At 44.2% G+C, this 15,966-nt stretch overlaps 1 protein-coding gene across 2 annotated transcripts in view; it reads left to right on the forward strand.

The window, feature by feature from the left end:
- SMOC2 (SPARC related modular calcium binding 2) overlaps positions 1–15,966 on the forward strand; it is a 172,812-nt gene that overhangs the window by 142,714 nt on the left and 14,132 nt on the right. The gene's annotated exons all lie outside the window — the stretch shown is intronic.

Here is a 15,966-nt window from a genome sequence, read left to right on the forward strand (position 1 = left end):
TGCTCTATTTAGAAAAGGGATGTTTTCCTTCAATAAATGTGTATCGGAGAGGCACATTATTGCAGGCTGCAAACTTAGTAAGGACCTGAAGATGGCATACCTCTTATTACCATTCCCTGTACCTCTAACATTCCATGCTACAACATTAACCTTAGCTATAGCCAAATGTATCTAAATTTTGAATACTCAGCATGGGTGATACCTTTTGTATACCCTTATGTGTTATACGACATCTCGGTCTGAGTCCCTCCCCCCTTCACTTAATCGCGAAACATACAATAACCAGAAAAGCATTAACTCCCGAGATGGAAAAAAAAAAAAACCATCGACACAAATGACATTTCCCACCAGAGGTAGGAGTTGGGGGATGAGTGTCTCCCATAGCTAACAATCCTAAAAATAAACTATTAGTTGCATGAATAACCAGGAAAAATCCTGCCACTTGGTACATGTAAATGATAATTTTAGCCCTTGCTTTAAACTTTTAATCTCACAACATGGCGCGTCAATCTGCCTTAAAAGTCACTGTTCTGGTGATCTGCGGTGTTCGGCGCGGATCCGGTTCCCCTGGACATCCAGCCACTCCATGGCATCTTTGGGTGCCTCAAAGAAGTGTGTTGTTCCTTGTGCTACCACACGCAGCCGCGCTGGATATAGCATGGAGTTTATCACATTTGCATCTCTCAATCAGTGTTTCACATTCGTGAATTGTGCCCTTCTCTACTGGACTTCAGTTAAAAAATCAGGATAAAATGATATTCTTTTCCCATCTAGTGAAATGTCTTTAAGTTCTCTTGCTCTACGGAGAACAATGTCTCTGTCCTTAAAATGTAGTAATTTAATGAGAATAGACCTGGATGGAGCGCCTGGTGGTAGTGGTCGGGTAGGGACCTGATGCGCCCTTTCAATGGCAAAAAAAGGTGAGAGGACATCAGGACCACATATCTCTCGTAGCCAATTTTCAAAAAAGTCCACAGGGTTTTTGCCATCAGATTTCTCTGGCACCCCCACTATTCTGACATTATTCCTATGAAGCTTATTTTCTAGGTCGTCTGTCTTTGACAGGAGGGTTTGTGTAGTAGATACAACTCTTTGCTTATCCCTTGTCATAGGAGGGAGCTGGTCCTCTACTTTGCTCACCCTGTCTTCCACCTCCTTCACCCGCTCTCTGACTTAATGCATGTCATGACGGATCATTACAACCTCTTCTGTGAGGCAGCCTAGTTGTTTGCTAAAGTTAGCTTTACTGGACGTTACTGCCCGCAGCACGTCTCTCAGTGTGGGCTCTCTATCATGCTGGCTCGCCTCTTCTGCAGCAGCCTCCGGGCTGTGTAGTTAGGAGCGGGCCTCAGGTATCTTCAACAACTTAGGGGTCCCCAGTGGAGTGATCTCCAGTTGATCCTCCTCCTCACTGTCTGCAGGAAGCGCTCCCTGCTGTCTTCACGCATCCCCTCTGCGTGGATGTCTGCCTGCACCTGTAGTTGTGCTACTGCTGGAGCCGATTCCTGCTGTGAGGTCTCCTTGGGTACTGGTGCAGTTGCCCCACTCTCCCTGGCATACTTCTCCAGGCGGGCCGCGATCTCCGCCATTTTATCTTTGGCGCGGCGATCCGCCGCCATATTGCACGCTGCTCTTTCCCAGCCTCTCTTTTCTGGAGCCGTAGCGCGCCATTTCTCCTCTTGAACAGCCCGAAATCTGCCACCAATGGGTTCGGGATCTCTGCCGTGTGCTGTATGTGCCTCCTCACCCCTGAATCGGGCCAAAATGCAGAATTTCGGAGGATTGCAAGCGAGAGCTCTCCTCACACACGTTTACTCACATCAGCGCACAGGCCACGCCCCCCCTTCATGTTTTTTTTTTAAGCTGTTTGCAGGCTTACACAGAGGAAAAGCTACTGTTGGCACACTCTGCCATAAAGCCCCAACTGAGGGAGGGTTGCAGTGATAGTTGACTGTGGAACTTTCTCATATCTTCCTAATGCATCTCTGGAGCCCAGCCACACTGATCTTGGGGTTCTTCTTTACCTCTCTCACCAGGACTGTTTAGTTTGGCTGGACAGCCAGAACATGGGAGAGTTATGGTCATCCCAGACTTCCATTTAAGGAGTATGGAGACCATTGTGCTCTTAGGAACCTTGAGTTCTGTAGAAATTATTTTGTCATTTTGGCCAGATCTGTGTCTTGCCACTATTCTGTCTCTGAGCTCTTTTGGCAGTTCCTTAGCCCTCGTGATTCTTGTGTGCTCTGATATGCACTGTGAGCTGTGAGGTCTTATATAGACATGTTTGTGCGTTTGCTAATCAAGTCCAATCAGTTTAATTAAGCACAGCTGGCTCATAGAGCAGTGTTGGCGAACCTTTTAGAGATTGAGTGCCCAAACCACAACCAAGACCCACTTATTTATCACAAAGTGCCAACGCAGAAATTTAACTTGTAATTTATACTCCCTGCTCTGTCACAGCTTTCATTCATATCAGCACCCTGAAGACACCAATTAAGCAGAAGCTAGAAGAAATTTGGATGATCATTGTAGCTTCCCTCCAGGGTCCCATAAACAGGAAGAATTGCCAGATCTGTCCTTACCTTCCCACTCATCCAGTAGTCCCAGCTAGTCCTGTCACTTTAAAATAGCTCTGTGCACATCAAGTCCTGGGCTGTTTTGGACTGCAGAAAGATACCTAGAGTCCTCTGGTGTTGGCCTGGGTGCCCACAGAAAGGGCTCTGAGTGCCACCTCTGGCACCCGTGCCATAGGTTCGCCACCACAGTCATAGAGGAATAGAAGGAAATGGACAGCATGTGAAATAAATATGAGTGTCACAGCACCTGAAGACCACTTTTGACTAGGATTTATTTGTTAAATAAATCGATCTTCTCCAAAATATACTCATAAACTCCAACTGTTGGCAACTGAATATAGTCAATAGGTAGTCTTTCTAGGATAGATACAACAAAAGTGTTGCAGTGTACCAGGGTGGCACCTACAGTAGAGTATCGTCTGTAGCACAGAGGCTACTACACCAAATACTGAGGCACATGGCTGTTTTCACTGGTGGGTATATCCATTGGTAACTTGGGTAATTTTAGGTTGTAAAATTGTAAAGCAGAGTCCATTGTCCACGAAGTAGAATGGCACCTTCTTCATTCTGTTTCTTCTGTTCTTCTTTCACCGCTTGTCTCTGCAGAACCTTTTGCAAGGCAGGAGTTTCCTCAGCTGGCAGCACAGTCATCGTGGCAACTAAACATCCTGACAGCTTTTCAGGCTTTTCCATCTGTTAAATCATTCTATTGTGTTTATGTTCACCTCTGTTGGTTATAGTAGCTTCTCCATAAGTATCTTCACTTTTCACTTAGTGTTCCTGCTGCTGGTGTTATGGGCATCCACAAAAACTATGAGATCGGGGCTCTGAATCTTTGACGCGTGAAGATCCCACCATCTCCCGGGCCACATGGGCCACACAATCATAGTCTTCCATAAATTTAATGAAAATTAAACTAAATACCTGGAGCTCCTCTCCCTATAAGTCAACTGGATATAAAAAATAACATAACTTGCTCAGAAAGAAAACATATTGTAAGCATTAGTACCAAGCTATTGATAAATGTTTGGGCTGAACTTATGGGCACACAGCTAAAATATCAAATGTTACATAATCAGTAACTAGCAATCTGAAAGGTTCTCATCCAACTAAATAGTGAGCTATAATCTTTTTCTTTCCTGCCATTGGCTTAGAGCCAATACTTTTTGATTTTGGTAACCTTTGAAAGGCTCACTAGACTTTTGGAATTATCTATCTCAGGGAATAGAAATTTTCAACAGTTTCTTCAATCGTTTCAAAGGATACAAACATACAAAACATAAACTGATCCTGGTGTTCTGCACCTTCTCAGGATGAACCCCTACGTGGGCCAGGACGTTACAGTACGTCCCCATGCGGGATGATAGTTCCCGCACGGGGACGTTCTATAACCTCCTGCTTCTGGCACTGGCTCACGAAACAGTAGGGTTAACAGAAAGGGTTAACAAACTTCTTAAAAGTGCTTTACATACTTTGAGGGGTGTAGTTTCCATAGCTATAATTTAGGCCTCCCGCAGTCAATTAAAAGTTGAGCATGTCCATCTAAATACGGGTTTGGTGATTTTCCCACAAATTTGAAAAATGGCACCCAAATTCTGAGCCTCAAAACATTCTGGTAAAATATGTGGAATCTTAAAAAACCATGCCATAAAGCAGACATTTAGGAAATGTAAGTTATTAATTTATTTGGATGCTATGACTGCATCAAAAGTAGAGAATTTCGAACTTTGAAAATAAAGAATTTATCCAATGTTTTGCCAAATTCCACTTTTTTCTATAACTAAACACAAAAGATATCCACATTTTTAAACTAATTAGAAGTACAATGTGTCACGAGAAAACAATCTCAAAATCCCCTGCATATCTTATAGCGTTCCAAAGCTATAAACACTTATAGTGACACAGGGCAGATTTGAAAAATGGGGCCGCATCCTAAAGGCCAAAATAGTCCCGAAGGGGTTAAACTATCAAGTTTAAAAAAAAAAGTTTACAAAATAAAAGGTAATCAACATATATAAAAACAAAACATCTGGACCTTTGTTCCACTCTAAGTGAGCATGAGGCATACATGCTTGCTGCTTTCCAAGTAAAATTACTTTCTTTAATGTGTGAAAACAAATAAGAACTCAATAATGTGGGTCGAAAAAATACAAAAAAGTACAGTATTTGAGTCAACAAGTGTATGTACACTAGCTGCAACTGCTTGCTTTAAAATCATGGGACACTACTTTTGTAAACAGAAAATACTGAATTCTTTAAATAACATCCAATTTTGGTTGGTGCCACTCCTTGAAAAAGATCAGTATCATGAAAACCTGTGGTGGGGTGGACCTGCAGACGGGTTGTTGAATTCGGACATATGTTATTATGTTTCATGGTCCGCTAATGACACCTGTGACTTTTATGTTATAGATACATTTTTTCTATAAATGTTAATCATATGACTATTTGTATGCACAGATTTGATATGTTTTATAACTGATACATCCAGATTATTACACGTCAGATATTAATGATAGTTATATCCTAGTCAACCGTTTGGTATGTTCTTTAGCCATGTGAATTGCTTACTTTTTTAACATATACATGTATATTTTTTTTTAATTATGCCTGCCTGTGTGATATATTTTTATATTCAATTTGTGTTTTGTGACTAGAGTTTCCTTTTTGCTTACCTTATTGGTATTGTGTTTTCACAAATTATCTGAAATCGTTTATAATTTCACTGGTTACCAATTCTAATTAGTAATAACTGAAGAAAAAGTAATTGGCTTTATAAAGAGTTTTGCCTTGAATCTTTCTTTTTTCTTCTACCTCTGGTTGGGTACCAATATACATAAAATGATGTGGCTGCCCTTTTATAGATTATTTCACAAAGGCAGAAACCTGTGGACCAAATGCACTTTCTTTGTGAATAGGGACGAGAAGCACACACTTTTTCATCTATACTTCAAGGCTATACTATCTGGTCTCTGAGCTGGATTGCTGCCACCCCTGTCTTATCACAATATAAAAATGCAACTTCTTGTCTCCCAGAAATACAGAAGTACTGTTTCATACCACAGTGGGTGTTTAGTTTTAACTGGAACATAAGCAAAACAAAATACTGTCCACTCCAACAATTTTCTTTATAAAAATCAGAAAAAGGTGAAAAATCACCTAGCCAGAATTTCAGATATTTATAGATTCTTACAGGTGTTACTAAAACTTTCTGTATGAAATACTTTCTATTTATCCGTTTTTCCCAGCAATATTTTTCACAATGCTACCATCATTTATGTTCCATCATGTCATCTTTGCACTTTCCCATCGTTCTATAACTCTCACCCTCAAAAACATCACTGACATTTTCTGCTCTTGAATTTCAAAAATAAATACTATTCTCAAAGCTTCTCTAGCTGTAGAGTAGAGTTAAAGGCAATTAGTTTCAAGTATTTGAGAGATCACATAATTTGACACTAAAATGGCTGCCAGGGGATCAGGCAACTGATTTAAGATAATCGGTGGGGCGTGCCATCTGCTCTAATCACTAGATGACGGGTGTGACTAGTGACATGGTGAAGGGGTAGTATATATTTACCACAATTCTCTCCTGATTCCATAAATCCAACCCCTCTTGTTATATGGGACAAGCGGGTGGAGTCTAACAGGGCACTGCTCTGGATGCCAGAGGCGATCTTTTCTCCATTTGGAGAGGAAAGTACATCAATTTTTTTTTTCAACTTTTCTCCACACCAACAACTTTAAACTTTGTCTTATGGACAGTCTTTTTTTGTCTCAGTTCAGCGGGTACTGAAAGATCCTCCACAGGGATCCCATAATTTGCAATCTACCTCTCACAGGCACCACCGCGATCCATGTCACGGATTGCGGGTGCACCCATGCCCCCCGTGCTGGCCCTACTTCCCCAACGATGGACTTACCTCTCCACGCTCCCGCCTGGACTAGGCCCTGCACACCTCTCTGGGGCGCGTGTGTGACACGGTGCTCAGAGATTTAAAGGGACAGCCCACAGGTGATTGGTGATGGCCACTTCTTGGTCTGTATTTATTCTAGCGGCTCCCATCATTCCCTGCCGGATCTTTAAGCCATTCCTGTGAAGAGAAAGCCCTCCTGTGTATCCAAGTGTTCCCATGTATCCAAGTGTTCCTGTGTATCCCAGCATTCCTGTGTACCCCAGCGTTCATGTGTATCCCAGCGTTCTTGTGTATCCAGCGTTCCTGTGTGTTCCTGTGGTCCTGTTCCTGTATTCCTGTTCCGTGTGCCTGCTCCGGGTTCCTGACGTGAGTCCTTCTGCTTCTTACTGCTCTGTTCTCCCGCTATTACCACGGGTACGGACTGTCTACCTCATTGCTACCTTGGCTGCCACTGTGGGCTAATCACACCTGTGGAATGACCTGGTGGTACCCTGCCATAGTAAGACCATCCTGCTTTGCGGTGGGCTCTGGTGAAGACCAGGTGCCACATAGATTCTAATCCCAGGTGTAGGCTTGTACCATCTCCCACAGTAGTTCAGAGGGTCCACAGACTCAGAGCCTTTACAGTAAGATCCAGCCATGGACCCCGCCAAGGAGCCATGTCAGATACTGGCTGAACTTTATGGTGCCTGGCATTCTCAGCAGATTGGTGCCCAAGGAGAACTTTTAGGCCAAGTTGCTTCTGCTCTCCAACAGCTGCTTAACTCTTAGCCTAAGCATCAGGCTCCTGTGACTACCCCTGCAGCAGTTCCAGCAACTAACCCTGTGACTTCTCCTGTCATCCCAGCTTGTCCGCTGGCACCAGCGCCTAGGCCAAGACTATCTATGCCTGATAAATACGATAGCGATCCCAAACTGTGCAATGGTTTCATTACACGGTGCTCGCTCCACATAGAGTTAATGCCATCTCAGTTTGTCACCGGGCACTCCAAGGTGGCATTCATCATCTTTCTTGACTGAATTCCGTTCCATGTTTGAGGAACCCGCACGAGCCTCCTCAGCAGAAACAGCAGTACTGAACCTATGCCATGCAGACTCATCTGTGGGTGAATATGCTGTCAAGTTCCGCACCTTGGTGTCCGAGCTCTCCTGATGCTGCCTAATCTGGGACCTTTAAAAAAGGACTGTCTTCATGGGTTAAAAATGCATTGGCTGTCCGTGATCTGCCAGCTACTCTGAGTGGTCTCATCACCCTGGATAGACGTGCGGTTCTTAGAACGAGCTGAAGAGTTGCGGCATGAGCAACCTTTTGTCCGGCTTCCAGGTCTACCTCTGTTGGCTCCGGTCTTCCAAAAGCTGCTCTAGCCTCGTGTTGCACAATCTGTAGTTAAACCTATGCAGGTTGACAGAGCCCGACTCTGGGGAACGTTCCAGACATTTTCAAAAAGCCTCTACCTGTACTGTGCCAGTCCTGAGCACCTCATCAGGACTCGTCCAGTCCTTACCCAACGTCCGGAAAGCGTTCTTAGGTGTAAATTCAACTTCTGTTTGTTCCAGTGCTCCCCGGTGTCGGTACAGGTGCTCCCGTGCAAGTCTCATCATTTTTGGATTCTGATTCCACAGGGGGAACTTTGTGGATTCCGCTCTGGTCTCCCAGCACCACATTCCGGTGGTTCCGCTCAAGTCTCCCTTAGTCATTTCTTCTTTCTGATCCGGTCCGGTACCGCACAGAACCTATCAGTCTTTAAGTTGGAGTCCTACACCAAGAAAGACTGACCTTCTATGTCCTGCCTCGCTCCACATCAGCTTTTATTCTCGGTCTTCCTTGGCTTCAACTCCATGCTCCGGTCCTCAATTGGAAGACTGGTGAGATCCAGGGGTCCTGAATGCCAATCTCGATGCATGGTGGCACCACTACCGGTCCTGACCTCTTCTGTGTCTTCCAAGTCTCTGGAGGGTCTGCCAGCTTTTTACCGGGACTTTGCCACTGCATCGTCCCTATGATTGCCCTGTCGATCTTCTTCCGGGTGCCACTCTTCCCACAGGTCATGTCTTTCCGCTATCTGTTCACGAGACTGCTGCCATGTCCGAATACATCAAGGAGAACCTGCAGAGGGGTTTCATACGCAAGTCTTCATCTCAGGCTGGCGCAGGTTTCTTCTTTGTCACCAAGAAGGATGGCTCCTTATGTCCCTGTATAGACTATCGTGGGCTGAACAAGATCACGGTTAAAAACCGCTACCCCCTGCTGTTGATTACGGAATTCTTTAATCGCCTGCGCAGCTCCAGGGTGTTCTCCAAGCTGAATCTCCGTGGTGCTTACAATCTCACCTGGATCCGCAAAGGTGATGAGTGGAAGATGGTGTTTAATACCCGTGACAGGCACTTTGAATATTTAGTAATGCCCTTTTCACTGTGTAATGCTCTTGCTGTCTTTCAGCAATTTGTTAATAACATTTTCCGGGACATTCTGTATACGTGTCTCGTGATCTCCAGACCTTGAATCTCACCAGACACACGTACATCAAGTTCTTGGTCAACTTTGTGCCAATCATCTCTACGCCAAGCTGGAAAAATGCCAGTTTCACCAACACAGCCTTCCATTCTTTGGTTATATAATTTCTGACAGAGGTCTCAAGATGGGCCCCGCAAAATTGTGGGGGGCTTAGAAGGCCTCCGAACGATACAGAGGTTCCTAGGTTTTGCAAACTATTGCTGGCAGTTTATTCCGCATTTCTAAACTCTGGTGTCTCCCATCATGGCACTCACCAAGAAGGGTGCCAATCCACGTACCTGGTGTCCTACAGCTGAAGAGGCCTTCTACAAGTTGAAGTCCCCTTTTGTCTCGGCTCCAGTACTCACTAGGCCTGACACTAACAAACCCTTTCATCTTGAGGTAGATGCGTCCTCCTTAAGAGCTGGAGTGGTAATCACCCAAGGGCCGAACTCTCACATGCGGCTTATTTTCCAAGACCTTTTCTCCAGATGAGAGAAATTATTCGATTGGAGACAGAGAGCTGTTAACCATCAAACTTGCTCTGGAAGAATGGTGGTATCTTATGGATGGAGCTCTCCATTCTGTTAGTGTGTACATTGACCACAAGAACTGTACCTCCAGAGTGCCTGAATCCCAGGCAAGCCTGGTGGTCATTGTTCTTCGCTTTGAACTGCTGATTAATTTTCGTCTGGCTGACAAGAATGTCAAGGCTGATGCCCTGTTCCGTGCTTTGGATGTTGTTGGAAAAGAAACAGCTTCTCGGCACATAATTTCTCCTGACCAGCTTGTTGTTGCAGTGGATCTTCGGCAGCTACCTCCCGGCAAGACATTTGTTTGACCTGCTCTCCGGAAGAGGATTCTGTCTCTGGGACATTCTTCTGTGTGGCTGGGCACCCAGGGGTGCAACACTCTGCTGCCCTCATTTCCCGCTACTACTGGTAGCCAGACCTGGTCAAAGATATTCGGGAGTTTGTGGGCTCCTGCTCCTCATGTGCCCACAACTAAGCCTCTCGTCTCAAACCGGCTGGACTGTTACTCCCGTTGCCAATACCCAGTCACTCGTGGTCTCACGTGGGAATGGACTTTGTCAACAGTCTGCCTGTCTCCTTGGGAAGTACTGTCATCTGGGTGGTGACGGACCGGTTTTTCAAAATGTCCCTATTTGTTCACCTTCCAAGTCTTTCGTCTTCCCCATGGCTTGCCAGTTTGCTCTTCAAACATATCTTCCAGCTGCATGGTCTTCCGCTGCACATCGTGTCCGATTGAGTAGTCCAGTTTATGTCCAAATTCTGGCATTCCTTTTGTAACCAGCTGCAAGTCAACCTTGACTTTTCTTCTGCCTACCACCCTCAGTCAAATGGTCTAGTAGAGAGGGTGAACCAGACTTTGGGCTGCCACCTTCGGTTCAGCCCGTCAAGACAACTAAGCTGACCTACTACCTTGGGCTGAGTTTTCCTATAATTCCCTGGACTCGTGACTCGTGGCTCGGCTCCGTTCTTTGTGATCTATGGACGTATTCCTTGCCTTCTTCTTCCGCTGTCTACTTCCTCTGATGTCCCTGCGGTAGAGGCTCTGATGCAGGACCTCAAGTCTATTTGGGACCAGACCCGCCAGTCTCTTCTATGAGCCACAGACCACACCAAGACCCAGGCTGATAAGAAACGTCGAGCTCCTCTTGTCTTCTCTCCTGGTGACAAAGTGTGGTTGTCCTCCAGATACGTCTGGCTTAAGATACCCAGCTAAAAACTTGGTCCCGGTCCCCTTGAGGTAATCAAGCGCATCAATCAAGTGGCCTACAAGCTCCGCCTTCCTCCATCAATGCGCATCCTGAACTCCTTCCATGTCTCCCTCCTGAAGCCGGTCTTCTTGAAATGCAATCTCCTCCTCCTGCTCCTGAGGCGGATTCCCCGGATGTCTATGAGGTTAAGGAGGTTCAGATCTTCAAGCCATTCCTGTGAAGAGAAATCCCTCCTGTCTATCCAAGCGTTCCTGAGTATCTAAGCGTTTCTGTGTATCCCAGCGTTCACCTTCTTCTTCCTGGTGCATGTGAGTGTGTGATCTTTGCGACACATTTTGGTTTTTAAATTCTGCGTTTTTCCCAAATTTGTTGGGTTGTCTGACGGCCATGCCCCCCGATTTAAGTTGCGTGCAAGCCAATGCCTATGCGCCACAATCCGATCGTGTACGCCAAAAACCCGGGGCAAAGCGAGATCTGTGGATCCTTAGTAAATGTGCCCCATGGTCTCTAAAATTATTTTATTTATTATTAAGCCATATTTAGCTGTGATATAAATATACATGGGGCTCCAGTCTTTGTCGCAGAGGAATGTGATGTACCTTCTTCAAGGTCGTCTTGTCTTGGAGTGTCATACCAAGAAGACACCATCCTGCATAGCTTCATAATAAGAAACTAAGTTCAAATCTGGAAACCGTTACAAGCAGCGGTAAGCGGTAACTCCTGTGGTAACGCTTCACACAATGAATCCTACCTGACACAGCCAGTAGCTCTGCAAGCTCAAAGGTTCTCTTCAAATTGGTTTGGAGTTACTAATTGCATAATCCCTGCTATTCATCTTTTTCAGTTCCCATTAAATTATTTCAAAAGTAACATGTTTTTATTTCATATTTTTTGTAAATGAATAAATCATGTGAATATAAGAATCTAATATACCTTATCAGAATAAAGTGTATCTAGCCAGTCCTCTAATATCTGCTAAATTGCTTAGTTCACTGCTCAGATCTGTCTTCAGTGAAGACAGATTTTTATCTCATGGAGGCAGTTGAAACACATAGATAGAGGCAAAAGAGTTTCGTGAATTTTGGCAGTTTTATATGATTTTCCAGCAAACTCCAGCTGTACTGCGCAGTACAGATATAAATGAACACTATCAGAAGAAAATGACTCACACATTTACCTCAACTATTCATTCTCAAATAATAGTTAAAGCGATAGTTACTATTTACTGTATATACTCGAGTATAATCCGAGACCCCTAATTTTACCACCAAAAACTGGGAAAACCTATTGACTGGAGTATAAGCCGAGTGTGGTAAATGCATTGGTCACAGAGTCCCCACAGTATATAGACAGCCAGCCCCCTATAATATACAGCCTGCCTCCTGTAGTATACAGCCTGCCCCCTGCAGTATACAGCCAGCCCAGCTTGCCCCCAGTAGTATACAGCCTGACCCCAGTAGTATACAGCTTGCCCCCAGCCTGCCGCCAGCCTGCCCCCAGTAGTATACAGCCTGCCCCCAGTAGTATACAACCTGCCCAGAATTTAAAAAAATAATAAACTTATATACTTACCATCCGGTGGCCCCGATGTCCAGCGCTGCTCCCCCGATGTCTGCGCGGCTCGTCTTCTGACTTCCCGGCTCCTGTTCTGTCACATCGTGCTGGGCGCCGCCATTGTTTTCTCCCGGGCGGCAGGGAAAGAACAATGGCTGCACCCAGCACGATCTTACAGAAGAGGAGCCGGAAGCCGGAAGACGAGCCGCGCGGACATTGGGGGAGCAGCGCTGCACATCGGGGCCACCGGAGGGTGAGTATATAAGTTTACTATTTTTTAAGCCCATTGACTCGTGTATAAGCCGAGGGGACTTTTTTGTGCTGAAAACCTCGGCTTATACACAAGGATATACGGTAAGTAAGTTTAAACACAGATTCAGTGTTACTTAATAGGAAGTTTTGTTTAATACATTAAGATCTCTAATTTGTGTGAGATGGGAAAAAGGCACGCATTAGTCTTAGCACACTTTATTTGCCCTCAAATGTAGGTGGGTTTGCATCAGATTTTAGAAGATATTTTTTGGCAACTCACTTGTAGAATATTATGGATTGATATTTAGATTTTATGCACAATATGTTGGAGGACGAGTATAATTATACTAAATTATAATGTATGCTTTGTTGTAATCACATGTTGCTAAAGAGTGTTTGTCCAACTTTGGTGTTAAGTGGACACAGTGGACTTCCGATAAAGTTAAGAAAGAAGTAGGAATACTTGGGGGAAGGGAAAATGGTCGGTTGGACCAGTAGCGGAGCAACAGCCATAGCAGCTGCACAGGGGCCCATGCTGCACAGGGGCCTGAGATGTGCGGCGATACCCAAATTTATTTGGCCCTTTTCTCCCTGATAACAGCACAGCGGTAACAGGGCCCTGCTTGCTGTGCTGTTAGCAGAGCTGCCCACCTGTTCCGGACGCGGAGTCTCCCACCCAAAACTCATTCTTCTGACATCATTCCGCCTAGCGGCATGTCCTCTTCTCGTCCTCTTCATCCTCCCTCCCTGTAGCCGGAAAGTCTTCCCTCCTGCTGGCCGTCACTTCCTCCTGCCGCCGGCACATCCTCCCACACACTGGCCAACACGTCCTCCCACCGGCCAACACATCCTCCCGCTAGCACGTTCCTCCCACCTGCCGGCCGACATGTCCTTCCACCAATAGACACTGCCTCCCTCCTGCCAGCTGACACGTCCTCCCACCAGTAGGCACTGCCTCCCACCAACCGGCCCATTCTTCCACCTGCCGGCCGACACGTCCTTCCACCAGCTGTCTTTCACCTGCCGGACTGCACATCCTCCCTCCCGCTGGCTGGCACATTCAACTGCACTTTCACAACCCAAAGTACAGCGCCATGCCCTGCACGTGCCCGCTCTCTCCCCTCCCCCATACACTCCTAACCCCCCCCCCCCTCCTGTCAGACAACACAACCCGCCGATCTTGAAGAAGACGAACCCTGCCCACCAGGACCAAAAAAGCAAGTATATTTGTATTTATGTGTATGTATTTATGTATATATATATATAGATATATATAGATATATATATGCATATGCTTTAGTGTATATGGTGTGTATGGATATGTTTATATGTATATATGGTGTGTATATGCTTATAGCTACTTGCATCAATCCCTGCAGCCGGTAAATTTTCACATGTGAAAATTCGCCAGCTGCATTTATTTCTATGCTAGGCCCTGCACGAACACCAGCAAATGATAAATGACCCTCTATGTGTGTATGGTATATTTTATACTGCATGTATGTGTATAAACAGTGAGTGTATACTATATATACTAGTATATATACACTATATGTATATATACAGTAGGTGTGCAAATTTGCTGTGTATATATGGTATGTGTGTATAAATGTATGGATGTGTAAATACTGTATGTGTGTATATTCTGTATGAGTTTGTATATACTGTATGAATTGGTGTAAAAATGTATACATGAGTGCATAAATGCATATAAATGTATATAAGTATATAAAAATGAGTGTATCAGTTTAAAACTTTGTGTGTGTATATAATTAAATGTGTGTACATAAGTGCGTAAATTTGTATGATTGTATAAGCATGCATGGGAAGGGGGACCCCATGCAGAAATCTGCTATGGGGCCAAAGCTCTCTTAGTTACACCCCTTTACAAAGTTAAAGTTAAAAGAGATGCAGGGACAGAAATGTTCAATATGTAACACAGATTTTTCGACTGATGGCTTTAGCTCTTTTGAAGTAATAAGGGAAGAATTTGGTTTAAGACCAAAGGATTGGTATTACTCTGCTCAATTGAGATGTTCATTTAGTTCCCCCCTCCTTGAGGGAGGGGGAGTCGGATAAACAGATCTAAGTTATATCAGATATTAGGGAAGCAGGTTAAAAAAAACAACTGGTCTATGGCTACAATAAGTGGAAAGAGCAACTGGTGGATCTATCAATGGATGGTAGCTTGGAAAATGGTCGGGGAAGTGACGAGGAATTGGTTGTAAATGATCTGCCACTTGTTCCTATTACATTCAGTTTATTATATGCCAAAGAGGCTTAATACCTTCTTCAACTCCTAAGAGGAAAAATGCAAGAGATGTGAATCTGATCCATATGGTTTGATCCATACGGTTTGGAGGTATCCTAAGCTGCACAGATATTGAGTAGATGCGATACAGTAGTTGCAAACTATCTTTTTTGTTGATATACCTGTCAAGGAAAAAAAATGCATTTTGGGAATAAAATCAGAATTGTTGGGAGTCACATAAATGTGATATTTGCAATGAAGGCATTGAAGCTTTCATGTAAGATAATATTGTATGGTTGGAAGGTAGTACTGCCCCCTACAGCTTGAGAGTGGGAAGAATAAATTTATTGATGATAGAGGAACGATATGATGTGGTTGCTTCAGGCAGGAGTCCTGTCATTGAAAGTATTTGGTTACCATGGAAGGGAGATGAGAGTGGCATGGATTGAAAAGAAGTAGGAAGAAGTTTGGTTTTTTTTTGCTGTGGATCTGGTGGGAGTACCGTATTTTTCGGACTGTAAGCCGCACAAAAAATCCTTTGATTTTCTCAGAAATCAAAGGTGCACCTTATAGTCCAGTCCGCCTTATGTATGAATTGTACTTACAGACAACAGCTGCCTTGAACTGCTGGTCATTCTTCCTTATAATCAAGTGCGCCTTATAATCGGGTGCGCATTATATATGAACCTAGGCGTTTTAGCAGGCATTTATTGATGGGATGGTGCGCCTTATAATCCGGTGCACCTTATAGTCTGAAAAATACGGTAGTCTATGCCTCTTAGGTGTAATGCAAAAGTGCAGTGTATCTCGGATTTGATTAGTATAACCGTGTAGGGATTGTTCTTGTTATAAAGGGGGCATCATCTTCTTCTTGTCTGGGGGGGGGGGGGGGTAATGTTTATGTTCTTAAATGTATGTATACTTTTATTTTTTAGGAAATTTGTAAATAGTAAAGGAATCATATATGGATAATAAGTAATTTAGTGGATTGTGGAAAATTAATACAGATTTCTAATTAAAAAAAAGCTTAAACACAAATTCATTACCTACTATAGATAATTTAAACAAAGTTGCACTTTATTTGCCAATTTTATGCAATTTGGTAGTTTTATATTTACTCTCACGCCTGTTTATGTTTTCTATGCCTTTTTCTGACATGCAAGACTTGCATTGGACACTGA

The sequence above is a fragment of the Engystomops pustulosus genome, chromosome 3, assembly GCF_040894005.1.
Source record: "Engystomops pustulosus chromosome 3, aEngPut4.maternal, whole genome shotgun sequence".
In the NCBI taxonomy this organism is placed as follows: domain Eukaryota; kingdom Metazoa; phylum Chordata; class Amphibia; order Anura; family Leptodactylidae; genus Engystomops; species Engystomops pustulosus.